The sequence below is a fragment of the Camelus bactrianus genome, chromosome 10 (genome assembly GCF_048773025.1).
Source record: "Camelus bactrianus isolate YW-2024 breed Bactrian camel chromosome 10, ASM4877302v1, whole genome shotgun sequence".
Lineage (NCBI taxonomy): Eukaryota > Metazoa > Chordata > Mammalia > Artiodactyla > Camelidae > Camelus > Camelus bactrianus.
In genome coordinates this window covers 62,564,878-62,589,600 of record NC_133548.1, presented here as the reverse complement: position 1 = coordinate 62,589,600, position 24,723 = coordinate 62,564,878, and the positions used below count along the sequence as shown (strand labels likewise).

General features: G+C 40.9%; 1 protein-coding gene and 1 pseudogene across 6 annotated transcripts in view; one reads left to right on the top strand and one right to left on the bottom strand.

Annotated features, from left to right (window-relative positions):
* FAT3 (FAT atypical cadherin 3) overlaps positions 1-24,723 on the bottom strand; it is a 617,077-nt gene that overhangs the window by 289,069 nt on the left and 303,285 nt on the right. The gene's annotated exons all lie outside the window — the stretch shown is intronic.
* Positions 3,371-23,715, top strand: LOC123613816 (U6 snRNA-associated Sm-like protein LSm3 pseudogene; annotated as a pseudogene).

The window sequence follows — 24,723 nt, the reverse complement described above, 5'->3', positions numbered from 1 at the left end:
TCATCAGTTTCCCATTCCTTTCAACTCTTCTGTCAAAGCCACATACTTAATTATCTTCACAGCAATGGTTTTTATGACATATTAGACGATTATGGTGAAAAATGTTACTTTGCCATGTACTTTTCTTCTAAAGAACATAAAGCTTCTCTCATAAGTGATCTAATGTGTCCTTAAAACACTCATCTCTGAGCGGTGGAAGGTTTTTTTCCTCCTTATTTTATAAACAGGCAAAGTGAGGCCTCGGAAGAGGACATGGTTAAGGTTCGACAGACTGCTCAAACAGGGGTGAGAATTGGGGTGCATGTCCCCGGCTCTCTTCTGCCTAATGGCAGCTGGAAGATAGCACCAGGGAATAACTCTCTCAAATTTGCAGTCCATTATCAAAATAGGAACTATTTCCCACACCGTGTCACTGTGCTGCAGGCAGCAGCGTCACATAATGGAAAGCCCACGTGGCCTGAGGTCTGGAGACTTCTTCCATGAGTGACTTCCTGGAGATCACACACGCTCTCTGGGCTTTTGTTTTACAAAATGGCTGTGATAACATTAAGTGGCCCACAGGGTCAATCAGGGAGTACACCACAGCACTTCCAAACTGGGTGCAGAAGTTACCACTGCAAATGAGCACACCGTCCTCAGACCCCTGGATCTACAATACATGGTATAATCACTTACAATGACTTGGCCTACTCACAGTCTGTTAGTACAGAGAACCGAGTCACCCTCTGAACACTATTAGTCAGTGTTGGTCAAATTACTATCTTTTCTTTTTTCTTATCCTTAATATTTAATAATCAAATAGTTATTTTCTGGCAACTATTTCAGTGTCTCTTTGAGTCAATAATGTATTAGCCTGAACATAATTTTTAAAATGAAGCTTAGCGTTTACATAAAAGCTCTGTGTCCCATCACCTTGAGCATTTGGTGGGCAGTCTATAAATACCTGCTGGCTTATTTATAATATGCATGTACGTCACTTGCAGAGGGCTTGCTTTTCAGAGTGTGTATTCTCCAGTTCACTGTTTTCTCTTTCTCTCTCCTTCTCTTTTTCTCTCTGAATCTCAATTTCTTTCTCTCCTAGGTTTTCCACCGGACACAATTGAAGGAAATAAAACAATCAAATATTATATCACAAAATTAAAAAAAAATTTTTTTCCACACACACACAAAAAAAATTTATATCACAAGGAGATCTGCGTTTTTCTTTGGAAATGGCTGTTATCTCCCAAACATGCCGATGCCCTGTGAATTTCTCTGTGGAGCTCCAGGCAGTCCTGCCTGCAGGAGTCTCAGTGCCACAGTAGTAATTATTTTTTAAAGTATCTTTACTTTCTTGAGGAGGTTAAAAGTTTTATTGCAGCAAATGTACTGCTTCTTCCTCTTCTTGGTGGTAATCAAAAGCAAAATCTAAGTCAGAGAAGAAAGTTGTGTTTTTTTTCTTTTTTCTTAAGCTATTCTTCTACCACTAGTAGGAACATTGGAGTTCTTCCTACCCTTCTCCCATGTGATAAAGGCTCAACTGATTGGAACTTGTGCCTGGAAGTTAATGCCAACTTTCAGAGGAGATATTCCTCAGAGTATGCAAACTTCATGTGTTTTGCCCTAATCTGCAATTTTTAGCATTTGATCACAAAGGTTAGAATTTGAACGGATTACCCCAATGGCATAAAAGCAATTCACGGACTGTACTCACTGAAAAATAAGAACAACTTACACATCCTGCTGGGGAATGAACACAAGATCTGTAACACAGAAATATGAACTCTCCTCTTGAGCTCAAGCTTTATAAATTTACTTGTGATACAATCCACCTGTTTGTAAAAATGTCCTAAAAACCTCACCGCAAGGTGCTATTTAATGACACAGGCAAGGCTGTGTTAAGATTGAGACCAATAAGTAACTGAAACCAAACCAAGTAACTGAATAGTCTCTAGGAATTAACTTGAGGGAGCCCCCAACCACCAGAGAAAATGGATGCAGCTCTGGGACAAAGCTGGTATCTGCTGCCGCTTCAGTTTCACCCTTAAAGGACCGCAGGTCCTTCCTTGAAAAACTACTCCGATCATTTGCATATGCTGCAGAATCCGCCCCAGGTTGAAGCAATTACCTACCTACGCTGGCAGCGATAATACTGAGGATCAGCACACATTTTTAAACTCTCAATTTATGACTCACTTTATGACAGCTAATTATTAGACTAAAGTAATTAGTATGTAAACCTCAAAGCAAGTGTGGCACATTTTAGTCTAACCTAAGAGGCAAGATCTCTGATACTTTCAAGTATCTCTGCTTTATTACAAACTCCAACTCTCCATCTCTAGTCTCAAAAAATGGATAAACATCCTGAAGAAAAGTCTTCTTCCTTCTGCCTACTAACACCTTTGGATTAAAAAACAAGGAGGAGGAAGAAGAAAGAAGAAAGAAGAAGAAGAAAGAAGAAGAAGAAGAAGAAGAAGAAGAAGAAGAAGAAGAAGAAGAAGAAGAAGAAGAAGAAGGAGAAGAAGAAGAAGAAGGAGAAGGAGAAGGGGAAGGAGAAGGAGAAGGGGAAGGGGAAGGGGAAGGGGAAGGGGAAGAAGAAGAGGAAGAAGAAGAGGAAGAAGAAGAGGAAGAAGAGGAAGAAGAAGAAGAAGAAGAAGAAGAAGAAGAAGAAGAAGAAGAAGAAGAAGAAGAAGAAGAAGAAGAAGAAGAAGAAGAAGAAGAAGAAGAAGAAGAAGAAGAAGAAGAAGAAGAAGAAGAAAGAAGAAGGAGGGAGGGGGAGGGGGAGGGGGAGGGGCGGGGGCGGGAGGGGGAAGGGGGGGAGGAAGAGGAGGAGAAGGAGGAGAAGGAGAAGGAGGAGAAGGAGGAGGAGGAGAAGGAGGAGGAGGAGGAGGAGGAGAAGAAGGAGAAGGAGAAGGAGAAGAAGAAGAAGAAGGAGAAGGAGAAGGAGAAGAGAAGGAGAAGGAGAAGGAGAAGAAGAAGAAGAAGAAGAAGAAGAAGAAGAAGAAGAAGAAGAAGAAAGGGAGAGAATCAGGTAACACTTTTTCATGTTATCTGTGAAACTCTGTCAGAAGAGCCAAGTGTGGGGTCAGCATGTGCTCTTATCACTGAATTATAACAACAAGTCTGTGAAGTAACTATTATCAACCCCACTTCACAGATAAAGAAATTGAGGCTTAATGAAGAGAAATATTATTATCAAAAAGAGAACACCTCTACCCACCCTCCCATTAAACCAAAAACCAAAACCAGTTCTTTTACAGGATCTGTAGAAGGGCCTTAGATATTTTATATGTGGAGAATTAAATTGAAAGTATGAGAGCTAAAACATAAAAATAGTGTTTAAATGCAACTTTGATTCATTTTAGGACCTCTAATTACAGGCTCACACACCATGTATTACTATTACCATGATGATGATGACGACGACGATGATTTCTTCTGTATCATTTGCAATCCATCTATGGTGTTGCCTGAGAACCAGAAAGAAGCAGAAGAAACTGCACTGGGGATGGGTATGGTACTAGACATGGAAAGGGAGGCCAGAGTGATGGCATTTATTGTGCCTTTAATGTGCCAGAAACTGAGTTAGAGTTTACCTTTATTCTCGCAGGTTACCCTCATATCACCTGCATTCGTCTCATATGTTGTCCCTCTAATTCACGAAGTAGCTAAAAGATATCCATGGAAAACAACAGCATGAATAATCAATAAATGAGAAAATCAGGGTAAAGAGAGAGCAAAGATGGGGCCGTTTTTAAAAAGCAAATCATGGGCATAATAATAACGATCTGTTTTGTGTGGCCAGGAGCTGGGGCTCTGAAGCCACCAGATCCACATCCGAGTGCAGGTCAGCCAGCCACTCCATCCCTTAATAGCACTGGAAACTTGAGTCAATGACAGACACACTCAAAGCCTCCGTTTCCTTTTCTGCAAAGTGGAGATGACCATGGGAGCATCACTACCCCCACATAGGGTTGATATAAGATATAAAATCAAGAATATGTGTTAAATACCTGGCCCAGTGACTAAAATGAAGCAATGCTCCGCACGGATTAACCATCAAACAGGGCACAATCCAAAGCACTCGAAGAGGTGTGCCAAAGACCCAGGACACTTACTGGAAGCTCACGGGATTTGGCTCAGTCTCAAACATATTGAAGTAAGAAGAAAAAAAGATATACTTCAAGATGTACAGGTTGTATTAGCAGAAAACAAAGCAACTGCTAAAGAGAAGTATAACCTTTTCCCCCTTCAGTTAAGGAGGCTGGTGACAAGGCTTCCTGTGGTGGCATTACTGTCCTCATTTTAATGACAAAGAAACAAAGCCCTGCGAAGTTCAACTCCAGGCTCAGAGGCACAAATGAGAGGCTGAACAGGACACAGGGCTTGACCCACTAAGTCTGCTGCCAGGTGAAGGCGTCTGGAGTCCCTGGAGAGATTTGGGGGCCGCCTGCCATCACGGGAGCGGACACTTCTGTCATCTCTGGCACGCACCATGAATGCACTTCAACTTCTAAGTCAGATGTGGGCATGGGGAGTTTGGGGAAGGAGTTTTATGTCCTGTTGTTTTGTTGATACAGTATCATCTCAGACATTTGTGTCTAACTTTGGCTGCCAGAGCCCATAATACATAAAGCAGGTGTGTGGCACTGTTCTGTGGCAACCAGCCTCACTGACTGCTACATTCTTTTCAACCAGCATGGAGGCATAAATCACATTTCTCTCTCCTCTGAAGGCCCAGAGAATGTTTGGAGGCATGTCAGCCTTGTGAAAATGAACGGTTGCTCTTTTATTAAACTCGCCTTGGGTGGACTGTGCCAGTTATAAGTTGTGGCTGAATGGAGAACTTTTATTGGAGGTGATTTCAACTTTCTTTCTTTATTTCCATTTTCTTTATTAGCTTTTTTCAATTGACCAATGTGTTAGTTTCCCAGGGTGGCTCTAACAAAGCACCACAAACTGAGTGGCTCAAAGCAACAGAAAAGTATTCTCTTACAGTCCTGGAGGCTAGGGTTCCAAAATCAAGGTGTGGGCAGGGTTGGTTTCCTTTGGAGGCTTGGGGAAGAATTTGTTCTGTGCCTCTCTCCTAGCTTCTAGGGGCTGCTGGCAACCCTTGGCTTTCATTGCCTTGGAGCTGCATTAACTTCTGAACTTCAATCCCTTCCTCTGTCTTCACAGGGCCTTCTTTTCTCCGGATGTCTGTGTCTTTTCCTTTTCTGTCTCTTATAAGAACAGTCACCACTGGACTTAGAGACCACTTTAAATCCAGGATAACCTCATCTCAAAATCCTTAACTCTATTGGCAAAGATCCTATTTCCAAATAAGGTCATGTTCACGGGTACTTGGACACATCTTCTGGGGGCCACTCTGCAAACCACTATGACCAGAGGTAACTGTGGTTGTCTGTGTTCACTTCCAATGGAATAGACAGTAAAAGAATGCTGTAACCAAGCAGGACCCTATGGGGCCTTCCTGGTACACACCCCTCCCCCATATCCTCTGCTGTAGCTCCTCTCTGAAGTACCCAGCTAACAGTATCTGATGCACATTTCCGGAGTTGTTTTACAGACGCTAAAACCCCCACCAAATGGAAGAAATTAACTACTTGATGACCAAGAGCTTGCAGCCCCCAGATATCCTGGTGCCTAAGGATTGATAACGTTACTCCCTGTAAGATGGCCCTGTTACCTCACCATCAACCAATCAGAGAATCTGGGGCTCCCCTCCCTCATTTTGCCTTTAAAAATGCTTTGCTGAACCTTCACCCCAAATTTTGTCTTTAGAAACTTCTTCCAGAAATTCATCAGGGAGTTTCGGTTTTTTGAGCATAAGCCACCTATTCTCCTTGCTTGGTGCCCTGCAATAAATGCTGCACTCTCCTTCACCACAACCCAGTATCAGCAGATTGGCTTTGCTGCACTCAGGTGAGGGGACCCAAGTTTGGTTTGATAACTACGTTTCTAGGAGCCGTGGAGAGTCTTCCTGCTGGGGTAACGTTTGATCTTTTGGGGAAATTTCTATTCCCCACCAGCATAGGTGCCCTTAGGGGGTTAGAGAGGAGAGGCCAAATGAGCCATTACTTTAGGATCTTCCCAGCACATTTATGCAAGCATTTATGACCCAAGACAGTAATTCAGCTGACGCTTCCCTGTGAGTCTGCTGGCTTATGAGAAACAGAAACATCCCTTTTCATCTTTGTGCCTTAGCACCTGCATAGATCCCAGAATGTAATAATTAACACAGTTAAGCTACAGGGAAGGTGAGGAAAAAATTAAAGAAACTGTAATATAAGATAGAAGCTAAAATTGCTTTTCCTTTGTACAACTCATCACTGTTGTCTAAATCAAGCCACAGTGTTTCTCGATTTTGACATGAATCTATTTCTAACAATCCACCTTCTCTTTTTTACTTGCATTCTAGGCACCATCTTCACACAGCATCAGTTTCTTAATTAGGTTAGCAAGATACTGCCTGCTTATCGGTTAACTCATGAGGAAATCACATGCTTACATTGTAAGTAGTAAAAATTCAATGTATATTACAGAAGGTGAAGGATGCTGTTGTCATGGTGACTGAACAGGCTGAACAAGGATGGCTCACCCATTTAGCAATTAGCTACTTCAATGACTAGTTAACTAGTTAAAAATACCTCAATGTATACAGTCATTTTAATTCTTTTACTCCTGGTAGTCTTCAGTTTTATACCTCTGCTGACACACGAGTGGCCCTAATGATACATTGCCACATGCTGCCTTTCATTTAACTATATTATTAAGGTTGCAATATTGATGGCTTTTTAAAAACCATGGTCAGTTATTAATGCTCTGCTGGACTAGCACGGAGAGTGACACCCTTTAAAATATCCCGTGACATTTAGTGCCTGAATGAGAAAATGCTGAACTATCTGTAGTGCTTATTTCATTTTATTTTCGTCTTCGGATGCTCAGAGTTATCATTTTATCCTGCCTGGCTTCAGGCTGAATCTCATTTCAGAATCTATCAGCTTTTGAGCATAAACATTACCTATGAAATTTGTTGGTAGAAGAATACAGTAACTTAGGTAAATAACATCTTTAAAACTGTAGACCTCTAATTTAAATTGTATAACAAATGATGTCTCTGAGGGGCACAATGTCTCACCGTAAGTCACACTGGGTGGTGAGTCCCCTGAGGGTGTGTCTCCTTTATGCTCATGCGAATTTCCAGTGCCAAGAACACAGGTGACACTCGGCCAACACTGTCCAAGTGAACGAGGGGATTTATGGTCAGGTACCCAGGAAGGCTGTAAGAGCCAAATGTCAATTTGCAGGTGAGACTTCAAGCTTTCCTTCCACCCCCAAATATGGGACAGGCAATGCTGACATTTCCGCACATTTTCAGACATACTAAAATGCTACATCCCATATTCAACATCTTGTAATAACCTATTATGAAAAAGAATATATATATACACATATATATACAACTGAATCACTATGCTGTACGCCAGAAACTAACACAACTTTGTAAATCAACTATACTTCAATAAATACAACTTTTAAAAAATAAATTAAAAAATAAAGGCAAAAAAAAAATTACATCCCTGAATAATCTTGCATAGTCACCCAAGAATAAAGCCAGGAGAAAATAGGAGGAGAGATGGTGAGAGCAAAGGAAGAAATCAAATGCGGAAGGGAATCAAAATGGGGAAGGAGCAACAAAAGAAAGTGAGATGTGGACAGAGAAAGAAAACCATGGACCAGAAAGAAGAGCTAAGTCCCATAGGAGAAGGGGAGAGAAAAAAGGAGATAGAGAGAAAGCAAAAGTGACAGTGGCTGTCCTGGTCTTACCAGGCTTGGCAGAAGACACGTAAGCGAGTTGTCAATTGTATCACATGTTCAAATTTCAGGCCAGAAGTAACATTTTGAAAAATTTAAGTCATGGTGAAACCTGCAAAGACAAGCGAGGTGCCCCTGGACAGTGGGGAAGGTGGTGACAGTCACTCCACGAAAGAGCAACCTTTAAGTTCAGCTCCACAGGCTGCTCTGAGCCTCATCACAGCAGGAAGGAGCCTGTCGACGGTTAGGTTTGGGGTACAGATTCTGGGGGCGGGGGCTGCCCCTAGTTACTAACTCTTGGAGTCCGTCCTCCCCTCTCGCTCCCAAATCCCTGCGCCCCAGCACCAAGCAGCACAGGCTGGAAGCAGGACACGTGTCTCTAAGGAGAAGGGAAGGAGCCTTCTGGGGCTTCCATCCCACCACACTTAGTCTACTCATCCAGGAGCCTTGTCTCTGCCCCAGCTCCTCACCTCGTTCCCTTTCCTTCATTCTTCACTTCCATGCTCTTTTGACAGAATCTAAAAGATCCTAATGTTTCCAGCTAGAGAGTGTTAGAAAGGGCTAGAAAGAAGCTTCTTTGTATTTTTAATTCAAGCACCCAGTACAGTCCCTGGCATAGAATCATTATAAAATGGTGGTCAGCAACCTTTACCGAACACACAACAGAGGACAGGCATTTTATCCACAGAGGATAAACGAACGAACAAGTTAACAAGTTTCTGACACTGAAATTACACCTTGCTGGTAGGTCAGTTCCATCAGCTATTAAGCAATGACAATCTGGAGAAACCCTGGAGAAGACTGGTTCTGCGTGGTCAAAACAGGGTCTAAATAGACAGGGACCATGCCTCTTTCAATCAGTGGCATTAAAATGCCAGGCAGAGCTTGCTCTTAGCAAATCCCTTGAAGGCGGCCAATGCAAAATAAGCTGTGTATTTATTTAATTTACTGAATTACCTGCACACAGGTGTCAAAATCTTTCCTCTCTGTTTTCTTCAACAGTTTGACGGGCGAAAGGGATGCTACGGGTTATAGATGAAACAAGAGTGGCCGAGGTTGGTGGCTGTTGAGCTGGATGATGGGTGTATAGGAGTTCGGTATGCTGTTCTCTTTCCTTTGATGTATGTTTACCAATTTTCATAATCAAAACATTATGAAAATTTCCCAAGGCATCACTAATGATTATCCAATACCTTGCTTAAAGTCTCGAGAGATACAACATGTGCATCTATTATTATTATTACATGGCTGAAGCTGAAAAGTGCTACCAGTAAATATAGAGCTAAAGTGTGAATTTGACTTACATCAATTACAGTTTTTCATTCTAGCCAACTACTGTCTATTTATTATGTCCTTCGCTCAACAGCCAAAATCCAGTTTTACTACATGGTGCCAACACAACTGTTAAGGACCCACTGACCGCAATTCTCATCACCAGCTGAAATAGTAGATTGCAGATACCTTGCTGTCAGAGACATTAAAGGAACAGACATAGTCAGACAAAAGCGAGCAATAACACATCACAGGCTGACAAGGAGGCCTGCGGTGAGATGAAGCGCTCAGTTGTTGCTCCAGATAGCACGAGCTGTTGGAAATCACTTTTCCAAGCAATTATGGCGATGAGCCACTGAGATGGTAAAGGCTTGCAATTCTCACCGCGTACGCCAGTCTCCTAACGAGGCAGCGAGCATCCTAGCTTTATTAAATGTGCAAAATGATCAAATTAAAGGGAGGGGCTTTAATTGAGAGGGGACGTGTCCACTAAACTCGTGAATACAGTAAGACGCGGAGCCCCGTTAACAACATTTCTCTTGGGGAAGACAACAATAAGACCAGGACAACAAACACTGCATAAGCAGCACTGTTTCTGCTCAGTTTCCCACCAGTACAACAGGAAATCTACCAAACTTTCTAATTTGTCTTGGGAAAGGGGGGTAAGAGTGCTTTCAGTGTCCCAGTCTCATCTTTCTTCACCTTTCTTCCCGTGGTTGGCACTGCCTCCCTCCACCCACCACGTCAAACATTCAAAACAAGCAAGAACTAACGACATATACGATATTGTCATTTACACTTTAACCGAAGGCGAGGTGTACTTAACGTGTGCTTGCACACAGTCTGCATTTTGACAACAGTAGCTGCATTGATTCAGTGTTCTAAGACTTGTGCCTTTATTATCACATGCCTCCTCCCTCATAACCACTATAAAATTGGTATGTTTGTTATCTTCATTTTACAGAAAAGGAAACTGGTGTGCATAGCAGTTAGGTACCACAAGATCATAGAGCTAGTGCGAGGTAGAGTAGGGAACTGATTCCAGGCTGACTGGCGCCCACGCCCCTGGGCCATACTGCATCATTAGAAGCTTCTACTTTATGTGTAAACAGAAGGCTTGGCCAACCTGCTCAGTGAACTTCCATCACGTGACAGCTGAGGGAGTAGACACAGTGAGGGAAAAGAAGACCTTTCAACCCCTGAAAATCAAGCTGTATCTAGAATATCCTCCAAAGAAAAGCCACTGGTTTTCATGAGGACTGGGTGGTGTCCCTAGCTCACAGTTTAGTCAGGGCAAGAGAAAGGTAAAGGTAATTAAAATACAGTGACCTGACGGTTAACAGGCAACCTGGTGGAGGAGCCACCAGAGGTCAGAGCACAGGCTGGAAATATCCGGGGTGGCTTCACAGAGGGGATGATCTTTCAGCAGAGTTTTGAAGGACAAGTTGGAAGCCGTCAGGTAAACAGGGTGAGGATGACATTCAAGGCATGTGCAAATGTGGAAAAAAAAAAAGTTCACAAGACTGAAAAGCAGGTAGGGGCCAGAGTGAAGCTTTCTGTGAGCCAGGCCAGCGAGTATGGACTTCATCCTGTTAGCAATGGAGAGACATTCACGGGTTTTAAGGACTGCTTGATAACCGCTCTAGCCACAGTGATCGAAAAGTTGCCTGAGGTTCTGTTACGGTTTTGAGTACCTGGGCCTAATAGGAACACATCTCCTGTTCTCTGCATTGCTGGCACTAATCACAACAAAGCATCACCACCTACAATTTCTGGCTCACTCTAAAGCACACACACAATATAAAAACTGCTTGATCGCTATTTCCCCAGCATCTGATGATGCCTTTAGGACACTGTGACTATAACAGGCAGGTCCCCACCTGACTCGTGGATAAGGGGCGATGTCAATGCTAATCTGCATATTAAATATTAGTAAAAATTTAAATTCTTCTGGTCTGGGGGGAAGGTGAAAATAAACATATTTAGTAATTACAAAATGTATTTTGCCTGTGCCCACTCTTCTGCTCCATGACTAACACATTGATTTGCCTAAGGAAAGAGCACATAATTTGTTTCTCACTGTATTCTCAGTGCCTAGAACAGGGCCAGGTAAGCAGATATTCAATGATACTTTGTATTGACTGAAAGGGGTGCATTTCTTTAATTTTTAATTTTTCTATTTCTTTATACATTTCTTGATATATATCTTTTTTAAAAATTGAAGTACAATCAGTTACTATGTGTCAATTTCTGGTGTACAGCACAATGTCTCAGTCATGCATATATATACATATATTAATTTTCATATTCTTTTTCATTAAAGGTTATTACAAGATAGTGAATATAGTTCCCTGTGCTCTACAGTAGGACTTTATTGTTTATCTACTTTAGATATAGTAGAGTGTACATGCAAGTCCTGAACTCCTGATTTATCCCTCCACCCTTCAACCCCTTTCCCCCAAGGTAACCACAAGTTTGTTTTCTATGTCTGTGAGTCTGTTTATGTTTTGGAAATAGGTTCATTTGTGTCATTTTTTTAGATTCCATATATAAGTGATATCATATGTTATTTTTCTTTCTCATTCTGGCTCACTTCACTTAGTATGGCAATCTCCAGGTCCATCCATGTTGCTGCAAATGGCATTATTTTATTCTTTTTAATTTTAAAGGTTACTTTCTATTTACAGTTATCACAAAATATTGGCTGAACACCCGATCCTTGAGCTGGTCTTAACACCCAACAGTTTGTATCTCCCACTCCCCCCCCTTTATTTCCCCTCCCTCCTCCCCACTGGTGAAGGGGGTGAATTTTTTTCTTCTATTGAAGTTTAGTTTATTTATAATGTTGTGTTAGTTTCAGGTATACAGTGAAGTGATTCAGTTATACATAGTTATACATTTTTTCTTTTTTCAGATTCTTTTCCATTACAGGTTATTATAAGAAATTGAATAGTTCCCTGTGCTATACAGTAGTACCTTGTTTTTTATCTATTTTATATCCAATAGTTTGTATCTGCTAATCCCAAACTCCTAATTTATCCTTCCCCATCCCCTTTCCCTTGAAAGGGGTGAATTTTAAACTGGGTTTCAAAGCAGGTTAGATTAAGGGAAAGTCAGTCTCAAGAATGTATTGAATTTCTCAGTTAAAATGAGTCTTTTATCATAATGCTGATCATTGGTTCATATCTCTTGGTTAAAAGTTATTAAGAACACTGAGACTTTTTAAATTACTGTTAATAATAATAACAATATATTTGGATACTTTAGTTTTGAAGTTGGTTGACATAAGTTTATTTTTCAATCGATCACAAAACATTGAGGTGACTGTTCAAAAATGTTGCATTGATAGAAGCACATGGTCAAAAATTGGGAGACCGCTGTGTTAGTTAGTAAACCACCATGATTACTTACAGCCCCCCTACTTCCTCAGGTATTTCCTGCCTCTTCTATCGAGCCAATATTATGAACAGAGAATTCTTTCTATATTCAGAGGATAAAGAAATTCCCCAGAAACTAATTAGAAAGTGTTTTCCAAGCAATTACTCCACAGATGATACTGGACTTGGGGGAGAAGAATCTATGGGTGGAAGACAGCAGAGAAAGAAGAGGTAGAAGCTCCTTCTCCAGTTCCTTCCAAATACAGTTCAAAAACCAAAGGTGTTCATAAAAATTATCTCAATGCATACTCACTGTGGCACTGTTAGATATTATATCCATTGTACAGGTAAGATGACTGAGGCTCAGAACTATTAAGTAATTTATATCAGAGTAACTGGGAGACTATGAATTAAAATAATAAGTGTATACCTCAGTCTTCTGTATACAAGGGGTTATTCTACAGAATATGTAAAATGCAGAAAGAGGAGCGAGAGAGAGATGGATAGATAGACAGGATAGTTTCCATTAAAAAGTTCCTATTTTTTTTAATAGGAGGCAGCCCCATGTACACATGAATGGAAATATCCAAGTACTGACTCATACATGAAAAAACTTAATGTTAACTGGTGAAAGGCTGAAAAGTGATAATCAGAGTTAAACAGAGCCAGGTAAGGGATCAGTTAATACTGCTGTTGGGAGGTGAAAGTGTGCAGATAACAGGGCAGAGGAGTAAAAGGAAAAAATTATCTTGGGCAGAAAACTTAATTTACCCAACTTAGTGAATGAAATAGACATGATTAAAATCAGCATCCCCAAATACCCCCTCTTCATGGTCAAGAGGCATTTAAAATTATCAAATGTTGGACGCCAACTGGAAACAAATTTGCTGTTCCCTCGGAGAAAACACAAGACAAAAGTCATGGGAACTACAGAAGACAAGATCTTTTATGGAGTTGGATATATTCCAACATGTAAAGAAATACAGTTCAACACCTGAGAGTACTTTCAACTGCATGGATTTTGGTGGAAATGTTATGAAAATTAAACAAATAAATAGTTGAATTTTCTTTGTGTAAATGCTGTACTTTCTTTCAAAGAGCTCTCAGAGCATGATTAAAACATAAGGCAGATAACATTAATATATAAGGCAGATAAAAGTGTCATAAGGGAGCCATTTGGGGTAAACACACACACACACAGAGTAGAGGAATCTGCAAGACTGTCAATACTGAAGGAGAACAGCCATAAAAGTGTCAGCCATGCTGTATACACGAGGGTGCTGTAGTGACAAAAACATCTGTGAAATTTAGAGAATTTTCCTTGCAAGTGCCTCAGATAGGCTATTAAGTAACTGAAAGAGAAATGTTCTTTCCTACTGATAAGTGCTGCCTAACCAGTCTTAAATCACCTTTTAAATAATCTGTCAAGAAAGTTGATAATATAAGACGGTAGTGCCTTGACAGGTACTCTTCCTTTTCTAAAAGCTTCTCTCAGAATTTCTAAAATATGAAAAGTTTTTGCAGCAAATACTCCCGTATTCCGCAGAAATGTTCAGAAGGCTGATTGTGAGAGCGACAGAGTAATAGCAAAAAAGTAAGCAATAGATAAATCACAGGAGTTGAAATACATAACTCCTTCACAAATTGACCAATAAACAACAGGAAAGCTCCCCCTCCACCCCCCAGAGGTAGCCCAGCACCTATAATGAACAAAAATGATGTCTGATTGGAAGGCAGGGAATCTTTGGAAAGTCCAAGGCTAAAATTGGATGATGGAAGTTTCTATCATCATACATAGCAGGAAGTGTTTTTCAACAAATTCCAATACTCTAGAACCAGGGAATAGACCCGTGAAAAAGGAAATATGCCTTAGAACAATAAAAGTTAAGTAGGAAAGCATTGGGATAAAATTTTATGACTTTGGATTTGACAATGGGCTCTTAGATGTGACACTAAAAGCACAAGAAATGAAAGAAATGAGCAGATACACTGGACTTCCTCAAAATGTAAAACACTTGTGGTTCAAAGGACACTACCAAAAAAGTGTAAGACAATCCACAGAATAGAAGAAAATATGTGCGCATCATATATATCTGATAAGAGATTGTCCCTAGACTATATAGATAACTCTAATAAATCAATGATAAAAAGAAAAATAACCCAATTAAAAAGTGGGCAAAGGACTTGAATGGACACTTCTATAAAGAATAGGCATATCTATAAGGAAGATATAAAAACAGGCAAGAAGTACACATGAAGATACTCCACTCTACTATCCCTTAGGCAAATGTAAATCAAAAGCACCATGAGATACCACTTCATACCCTGTTGGATGGCTAAAAACAGAGTCAGATAATAACAAGTGTTGGAGAAGATACAGAGAAACTGGAAACTTTACACACTGCTGGTGGGAATGTGAAATGGCACAGCCACTTTGGAAAACAGTAGGGAATTCCTCAAAACATTAAATATAGAATAACCATATGACCTAGCAATTCCACTCCTAGGTGTATTCCTAAGAGTGAAAATATATACTCACACAAAACCTGTACATAGACATTCATGGCAGCATTGTTTCTAACAGCCAAAACAACCCAAATGTCCATCTACTGGTAAATGAATAAACCAAATGTAGTACACATATGCAATAGTCGCCAGTAAAATGAAATTAATTTCCGATGTATATGACAACATTAATAACCTTGAAAACTCCATGCTCAGTGAAAGAAGTCAGTCACAAACATTATATGATGTAACTTATATGAAATGTCTAGAATAATCAAATACATAAAGTAAGTTAGTTGCTACCTAGGGCTGGGGCACAAGGGGACAGGAGTGTAAAAGTTCTAAAACCGACTGTGGTGATGGTTGTATAACTATGAATATATCAAAAACTTTGCATGTTAAATAGGTGAATTGTGTGGTATGTGAATTATATCTCAATAAATCTCTTACTGCCCACCCATCTGCCAAAAAACATAGGTTGGAGGTTGCCAGGGGCTGGGGCTGAGGGTAAAAATATACACGGCATCACAGAAATGGAGGAAATACTGGTATATAATGGGTTTTGAGGCTGATAAACATAGATCTGAATTCCAATTCTTATTAACTGAACGATTTGGAGAAAGTCACTTACTCGCTTTAAACCTCAGTTTATCTCTTCTGAAAAGAAAGAGTATCAATTACATCAAACTTACAGAATTATAATGACGAGTGCCATCTTATCAGTTTGTACTGAAAACTCAGAATCCTCTGGTTTCAGTGGTCCACATTACCCCTGGCAGCCACCAGCAAGTGCAGACTCCCACAGCTCCCTTAAGAGGAGCAAGTGCCCGCCAGTAAGCTACAGCACCAATCTGCAGGTCTGGGCCCCTAGACCACCAAGGTTGCCAGTCCTGGCGTAGCGATTAAGATCTTAGGGTTGGGTAAGAATTACGCTTGACATGCCAAACGCAGCTTTCAAATACTACGCTACCAAATCTCAAGTTCTTCACCTCCGGAATGGAGAGTGACAGCAGTGACTTTGTTGGTTTTTATGAATATTAAATAAGATGCATGGAGAGAAAAGAGCACTCACAGCCCCCAGCACGCGTGCTGAAGCATTCTGAAGGGTTTCTTTAAATCATTGGCAGAAGCCAGAAGATTGTGCTGAAAATGAAGGCTCTGGCTCAGACTATGCACCAAAGGCTATTCACTGATCTATGTTTTAATGCCCTCTGAAGTTCTCCTTGACCCACATTCAATGGGGCTTGGAGGCGTGTGAAGGTGAAGGAATTGACCTTGGAAGGTAGCTCTTTGCCGTCGAGGAAAGCTGTTTTCCAGGCAGGTGCAAAGCAGCTATTTGGAAAGGCTTCTGAAAAATTCTTTCTCTCGGTAATCAAAAATAAAAAAACACCACACAAACAGTTTTTCCCCTATATTATTAATTACCTTTCAGGACAGAAATAAAACAAAACAAATTACCCCTGCTGAGTAGTGTGATAACCAGAGACAGCACCAGATGAGCTAAGCCTGTTTCATGCCAGAGACAAATAGGGCTTACTCGGTGCCAGAGATAAATTGGACAGGCTCATCTCCTACCAGAAATAACCCTCAAAATACAAAAGCAGGTTTAAGCACTCAGCAGCTTCAACACACACACACACACACACACACACACACACACACACACCACTAGCACATATGAATACATCACACCCTGCACTCATGCTTTGGCTTCTGAGAGACCGTTTGAAATGTAATTTAATGCTGGTTAGGCAAGGGCTTATCTTCAGGAAAGGAAAATTCCCTCTTACCTAAACAAACATTTTCTGGAGATATTAAAAATACATTCCTATCAATGGTTAGTAGTTATGCTCCCTGGAATAAGCCCCTGACAGCCAGTGCCTCCGAGAGGATAGAAATGTCCCCTTCATTTCCAAAGATCCAAGTCTGCTGCGTGCCCAGACCTGTCCTAGAGAATGATGGCCCTTTATGCGATGCTTCATTTCTCAAAGCATTTCTCACAAGCCAGAAGCTGGCAGCAAATGCCTGATGTGATAGCATGAGACATCTACCCTGGCCAAATAAGAAAAGCCTTTCCAAAATTAGGTCCATAAAATACATGGCAAGAGCCTTCAGGCCTATGAAACTTTCACATTTTGTCAAAGGCAACCCTGGTGAATCTCTATCCCCAAATAAGTCACCCCTCAGGAACAGAGGGTGAGCTCTTTCATTTTTCTTATTAAATTCAGAGCATTTCTAGGTTCTCAGCACATCAGAGGCTAAGATTTCAAGACATTTTAAGGCATGCTATGATTCTATTTTCCTTCCTTCCAAACCAGGACAGCCTTACTAAAGCACATGTTTATCACTCCTTCTACTGCTCATGAATTTACAAAGGCTCCCTGTAGTCTGCCTGGGACAGAGTGCAGGTTGTCAGCAGACCACAGTTGCATTCTGGATAGGCCCTGATCAACACTGGAGTTTATCAAGAATGGAGCAATCCCATCTTGGCAAGGTCAGGGCTCCAGAGATATGGAGGTTGGGGTTAAACAGGAGAGAAACTGGGGCTGCTTCTGGCATGAGGGTTGGTCACAGACCACAAGCCCAAAACAGGCAGTGAAGGCACAGAGATACAAAGGGTGGACCCACAGTGCCAAGAAGAACTTTAAGTGGTTTAAAGTCAGTACTCTGAATAGTTTTTGGGGAAGGAAGTTAACAGTTAAATTTAAACTTCCTTTGAGCTTGTGCTATTTTGCAGATCATCAACCTAACCACAGTAGAAAACAAAGGTGGAGGAGAGTCTTGGGAGGAAGAGGAGCCCCACCATCCATCCCACTGCCTCCCATAACAGGTGGTAGTGGGGCACAGTGAAGGTAGAAGCAACTTATAGGGAAAGCAAAGGAACTCACATAAGGAGTATCAACACCCTTGATTAAAACATGAGCCAAATTCTTCTGCAGCAAGTGAAGATGGAAAAGTGGAGGGTGCAGAGAAATGGCTTGAAAGAGAAACCAGGAGGAATGTGATAGAGAGTAAAAGAGAGATTAAAAATATGAAAAATGGGTTTGCCAAGCAGCAGTTAGAGTCTACTTACAAAGTTGAAAGTAATGCACTAATTGACAAAAATTCAATAAATTTTAATTGAATCCCTACTCTAAGCCAAGTTTGGATCAGGGCACAGAGGCATATAAAACAGTGTATGGTGCTCAGAGTTTAGCTGGGAGACTGATAAGTAAATAGGAAGTTACAACCGACTGTGTGGTGAGTACTGTGACTATGCCAAACACAGGGCATTTGTGAATAATAATCTGTAATGGAGCTGTGATTTATTTATTTTTTTCCTCTAGTGGGGCTTGGCAACCTAAAATTAACAGATAGAACTGAAGACATCAGTGACCCAGAGAAAAGGATTGATAAATTGGGTGTGGAAACAGTGTGTTCTGTGTTATGTTTCAGCACCTTGGAGAGTACCAGGCTCCGTGAAGAGTCTTGATTTATTATATTTATTTATTTATTTTTGGTGGGAGGCGGTGGGAATTAGAAGACAAATCCATGAATTAAGTAATAAATCCCCATGGCTCTTCACTGAGTAGGGAGGCATGTGAACAGAGAAAGAAGACAAAGGGATTGTGAGAATTCAGCGTCAAGGGTAGAGCTTGATGAAAACATACCGGCTTTGACATGTAAATGACCTACAGAGTAGAGAGAAGTTGACTTTGTTGGAAATGATAAACTTTTGATAATCATCATGAAGTCATTGTAGGCCCTGAGGATAATGGTGAGGGCAAGGATGGAGAAGACGACAGTACTCCAGATACGGAGCACAGTTCATGGGAAAACATCTGGGTGGCTGGTGGATAAGAGCTCAAAGAATGGAAAGAATTTAGGGCAAGAGACTGAACATGTTACCTTCAATCCTCCTTCTCCATGTTATGCAGAATAGGAGAATGGCCTCTACTTGAGATGGTTTCCAGAAAAGTGAAGCCCTCTACAGTGAGCTGGCTATGGGTAAACTCATAAAAACAGTAACAGTCACAGCCAACATTTGTCTAGTACTTCTTATATCCTGGGTGCCAATTTAATCACGGCATGTCTATTACCTCACTTAATCCTCACCATAACCCAGCATGAACAGTACTATGATTAGTCTCGTTTTTAAAAATGAGCAGACAGAGGCTTTCAGGATTTTTGTTGAACTTCCCTGATCATTAGCCAGTAGGAGCAGAACCAGGATGCCAATGGCCAGTGCGTATTCTTAACAGGTTACAGAAAGGGATGACAGAATGTAGGATTTGGGGGTGAGTGTGATCATTTATGTGTGTTTGTGTGTTTTTGATTAAAACCATAAAATGGTATAAACTTCTCAAAATGAATCTGTGAATACTGCTGATTCTGCTGATGGCTGAGCTGAGTCTTGCTCTGGACCAGCTGTGAAGAGGATGTGTGGCTGCCAGGATTAGTCAATCCAGGCTGCTGCTCTCCCTTTCTGCTAGTAACACAAGGCACAAAGGCACAACAGCCACGAGAGGATAAGAGCAGCTTCCCTGCTTGGCTGGGCTGTGGGCGTCAGTTCAGAGCGAACTGACCAGAAGGTGGCCCAGACACGCCTGAATGAACAAAGCAATACAAGTCTTAAAGAAAAAAACCAAATTTGTCCCAGGAGTTAAAGGTACACAAACTGTTATCCCAGAAAGGCACCTGGTTTAATAAAAAAGGAAACCATTTTCATACAACCACAACTTCCCATTTCCATTTAAAACTAATTTTGTGGCACACAGTTCAAGTTATTTCCAATGTAAAGTTACATAAGAATATTATTCCTAACCGCAACCCAAGGAAACATATTTTTTCATTTCACACTCAGCTACTTAAACTGTGAATGCTGCAGTACTGTCCTAAAACACCATGACCGTGACAATCACAGAATCTCAGAATCATCTCATCAAGCTATCTTGTTTTCCAGGAAGGGAAAATGTAGCTGGATTTGCGGTATCTCTACAAAGTTTCAATTTAAACCACCAACTAGTTCCAGATATCATAGGTAAAAACCAGAATGAAAAAAAATTTTTGTCTCAAAGCTTTTAAGCTTTTATGACCAAAAGGTTGAAAAACATGCCTCTGTAATATGAGGTATTCTCTTTCTAAGATACTAGTGAATTAGCACAATCAGATCAATGAATTAAAAAGTGCTACCAGCTCTCTAATCCCAGGGGCAATGGTCCTTCAAATCATGAGCTTCTGTGCAGCAGACACATCAGAAGCAGAAGGTGCAGGGAGGACTTTTCATATTTTATCCAATGCCAGTCACAAAAGTGCTTGCAGCCAGCAGACTGGCTTCTACACACCAGGACACACATAGCAAGCGGTTCCTCTCAAGGGCAGGGGGCTTGTCTACCTTATAACCAACACCCATGGGTCATAGGAAATATCAGGCCTGGCACAAAAGTAGGGCTTAAAAGGACATACTTCTCGACTCTTATTTTTTAAATTGAAGTAAAGTCAGTTACAATGTGTCAATTTCTGGTGCACAGATAGTGTCCCAGTCATGCATATACATATACTCATTCTTGACTTTTATAATATGTTCAGAGGAAATGAGATCAAAGATTGGGGTTAGAGTTAGGTTGTAGATGTTACAAGCATTGATGTCATCCACTAAGCCATCTACTTCTGCTATATCTCCTCTAGTTATGAGTTTGAAATACACAACCAATGCTGCCAAGTCCTTTATTTCCTTTCTTCCCTGAACTAAATCCTATTCCACTCTGCCTCTCACAATGATAAAGAAATAGTGAATTCCAGAACTTAATGTCCTCAATTTTCCCATCACTGCCGCTCTAGGGCTTAGATCCACCCCTAGTGTGGCAAAAAGCCCAGCTTCAGTCGCTGTTTTGCACATCAGCCTCTGGTTTTTATGTGTAATATCAGCCTTCCCACATTCTAAAACGGAGCAGACGCCTGGTGACTGCGGGGTCAGAGTATTCCCACTGTGGATTCCTTCTTTCTGGAAGAGACAACCTCTACCAGCTCTAAGTTCTTTGAAGCCAGTACTTTGTCTCATTATCTTGGCACAAAGTAGAAGCTCCATAAACATCATTATTACTTCAAAAGGAAAAAGCGGAAAATATCTGATATTTGGACAAGATCTAGCCTTAGACCTAAGAATAAAGAGGCGATGCTCACGGTTGCAAAAAATACAACTGGGATGTTTAATTTGTAGCCATAATATCATCAAATGCTGTAAGGTAGTAATATTATTCCTTGAAAACTGAGGACGTCTTTCTTTTTCTGGTTCTATTCTCTTTTATGCCTCCTCCCATCTCCAATTTCTTTTCTCTTTCTTCAGTGAATTTTTTATTAAGACTTTATCAAGGGTGTCAGGAGCCATGTTAAAAGAAAACAGTAGCCACTACAGCAAAAATACCAACAAATACTGAGACTTTAAGATTGAGAAGCTTGCTTCAAGTGATTTATCTTGTAAATAGCACACCGTGGACTTGAATCCAGAACTCATTTCACCATAAGATTCTGCCTCTCCTTCTCTCTCAACAGGAAATGAAGTACATTTCTTAACGTTTACTGACAACAGTCAAAAAGAGTGTTATCCTTCATTTTAAAAGCAAAAAATAGAATATTTTGTTTTCCTCTCTGTAAGCATCTTAATGTCAGCTGGTATTTACTAATGTGATTCTTAAATATGACTGTTTTTCCATTTGAGTGTGTGACTTGCTACAAAAAGAGTCACTCAAAACTAAATTATTTCAAATTTAATTATTCAACTTATAATTACTTACAAACACATCACGTTTTTATGTTAAAGAAAGAAAGAGGGTCCCCTTAAGTGATTTTGCCATGATTTTCTACTGTAATTCAATAACTGCTTGGTGCTGAGAAGTCTGAAATTTTCATTTGAACTCTTATATTTAAATTTTTACATCACTGGCTGCAACCCCAGGGTATGGGCAATTTGTAATGTTAGCAATTCTTTAGATGCTGAATATTAAAATCTACTTTTGTATTTCAAGGGTTATTTCTAATTACATGCACAATTGCTAATCCATCTGCCTACGACACAGACGTCTGTGGTTATATACGCTTGAATAATTATTGAAAATTAAATAACATCGTAAACAGTCAAATTAATTTCTTTGAGCATACCAAAGGCAAGAAGGCTGTGCTAAGACAAAATGATTTGCCCTGAGAAACATAAAGACAGGCTTATCTTATACTTAACTGAATTTGTCACATTCTAGTTTTACTTTATAGAGTTTTTTTTTTAAAGCCCCCAAATCCTAAAATTTAAAACAAGTAATACCAGAGAAGTATTCCTGAACAGCAACAAACCTTAGCTGGATGAGTAATTTAAAGTTTTCGTCTAAAGATGTTTCACTGTCGAAACAACAAACCCATAACGTGTTTCCTGTAATAACATGACCAAGTGTAGCAGTTTCAGTAAGAAACAATTTCCTTGAGTATTCTAACATAAAAAGAATTGTAAAAAGACAAAAAAAAAAAAAAATCCTGACCTGTCTCCTGTTTCTGCAATAGCAGGTAGTTACTGTAAAATGTGGGGGGGAAAATGTGAAAGGCTGGACTTTAGGGCCTGTGAAAATTATGTTTATCCAAATTTTAGAAGTAGAGGAAAAATTGTTGAGAACACACAAACACACATATACACTCACAAGAAAAGGATAAAGATTCACCTAAGAATGCTGCAATAATGAAACAGGTCAGGTGGAAGGAAAGCTGAGGAACAGGTCTCCCTGTTTAAAATATAAAAGGCAAGAGAGAATTAGTTCCATGTTTTAAATTTAGCCGAGCAGGTTGATATTGACAGAATAGTTTCCCTAAAGGAGAGATTTAGAACGTCCCAAGGAAAGCAAATTTGAGCCTTATATTTCCACCACAGATTCTTTCAGAGAATGGCCCCCTGGCTGAACCCAGACATCTGCTGAAGTTGAGGGTAGTTTCTATCCTCCAATTGGTCTGTAGAAACCACTGGGGCTCAGCCCTGCCCTGGAGGGTTCAGATCAGCGATATAGATAGAGGATGATGGGTGGACAGGTAAATGCACTTTGTCTGAGGTTCAGCCTCGTCTGGACCACAGACTTTGGGAATCCGGAGGCTGGGTCACACTCAAAGACGGAGGCTGGTGCAGTTCCCACGAGGGTGCCTGAGGTCAGATACAAACAATAGTTCAGGTGCCAGGAGAAGAGCAGAAGAAAAGCGCCGGCTCACAGAGCAAGTGGCACGCTGCAAGTGGGGACGGCAGGGACCTCAGAGCCCAAGCAGCAGCTCACCGGGGGTTTGACACGCGGCAGACGACAGGGACCAGCAACAGACTACCCACACGGCAGAAGAGCCCCGGGTCTCATCAGACTCAGCCTGGCTGGGCAAGTCTACATGACAGTGAGAAACGGCAGCTTCGAGGCAGGTTACAGGCTTACGATCAACGTTTAAACAGGATATTGGGAGACGTGGAAAACATATGAAGAGATACAGAGATCAATAAAATGGAATATTCTGATGCTCTTTGTCCGGGAAGGTGGGTGTGTTTGTTAGTTGCCCCGCCATTAAGTGTTGGCTGAAACAAAGAATTTACCCTGTGTGGAAAACAGGAGACTTTGTATGATTGCCCCCTTAAAGGTAGAAGATATTCAAAAGAAAAATCTGCGTACATTTTGATATGAAGAAATGACCAAGGATTCTTCCACTCCTGAAATAAGTTGATTTGCAGATAACTCACAAATTCTCAAGCTAAATGGCATTTTAATTTTTCTCCAACCCTTTCAATAAATGTGATCACCAAGATGCGGAATTCTTTTTAGGATCTGATTTGCTCCATGGTTTTCTCAGATAATTTTTTTAAATTAAATTTGATGTTTCTTTTTTTGATTTAAAAAAAAAGACAGCTTAGCTCGAATGCTGCTGAGGGAGGTCAGAGGGGCAAGCAAGAGGCTGCTGGACACAAGGAAACCCACAAGACCCAGGGCATGTTCCAGTGGGGACCAAAAGGCAAGTGTCTCCTGACTCATCCAGCACCCTGGATACCCTACAAATCCACGTATGTAGACACACAATCATATCAAGCCATGTTTAAAATAAAACCATGTTTTAAATGTTAGCTAAAATCCTTTCCCATCATTGGTTTCTTAAGAGTACAGCTCTCCATGATGTAGACCTAAGTTAGAACCCTGTTTCTCCATCTGCTGACTCCGTGACCTTGGGCAAGTCAGTTGACCTCAGTTAATAATATGCATACCACTTCACAGGGTTCTGAGAAATAGAACAGACCCTGCACAGGAAGTGTTTAGCACAGTATCTGGCACATGGCTCTTTCCTGACATTCCATTTTCTCATCCTCTTTTTGCTGGCTCCTTCCTGAAACACCCTGCATCACACCTCCATCTATGAGTTTATACACAACCCATCCCCAGACCCTTGGAATCTGGGTTCAGTGTTCCCCAACCTTGAATTTCCACGGAACCCAGTCTCATCAGAGTATCCTCACATTGTGCTGTTCCTCCGTATCTATGGTCCCCCACTGGACCTCGGGGCCCAGGATGGCAGTAACCACGTGCACCTTCTTTGCTGGGTTGTCTCCAAACTCTAGGAGGTGCCAGGCACACACTATATGGTAAGCAGAGCATTAGCTTTGCTGAGTTAATAAGTGAGTGAACAACTTCAGGGTCTAGAATTTTGTGATCTCTCAGACAACACTGGGCTCTCCTTTTCTCAACTAAAGTAGCTCTTACCCATGACGATATTGTATTTCCTAATTACACCCAGACTG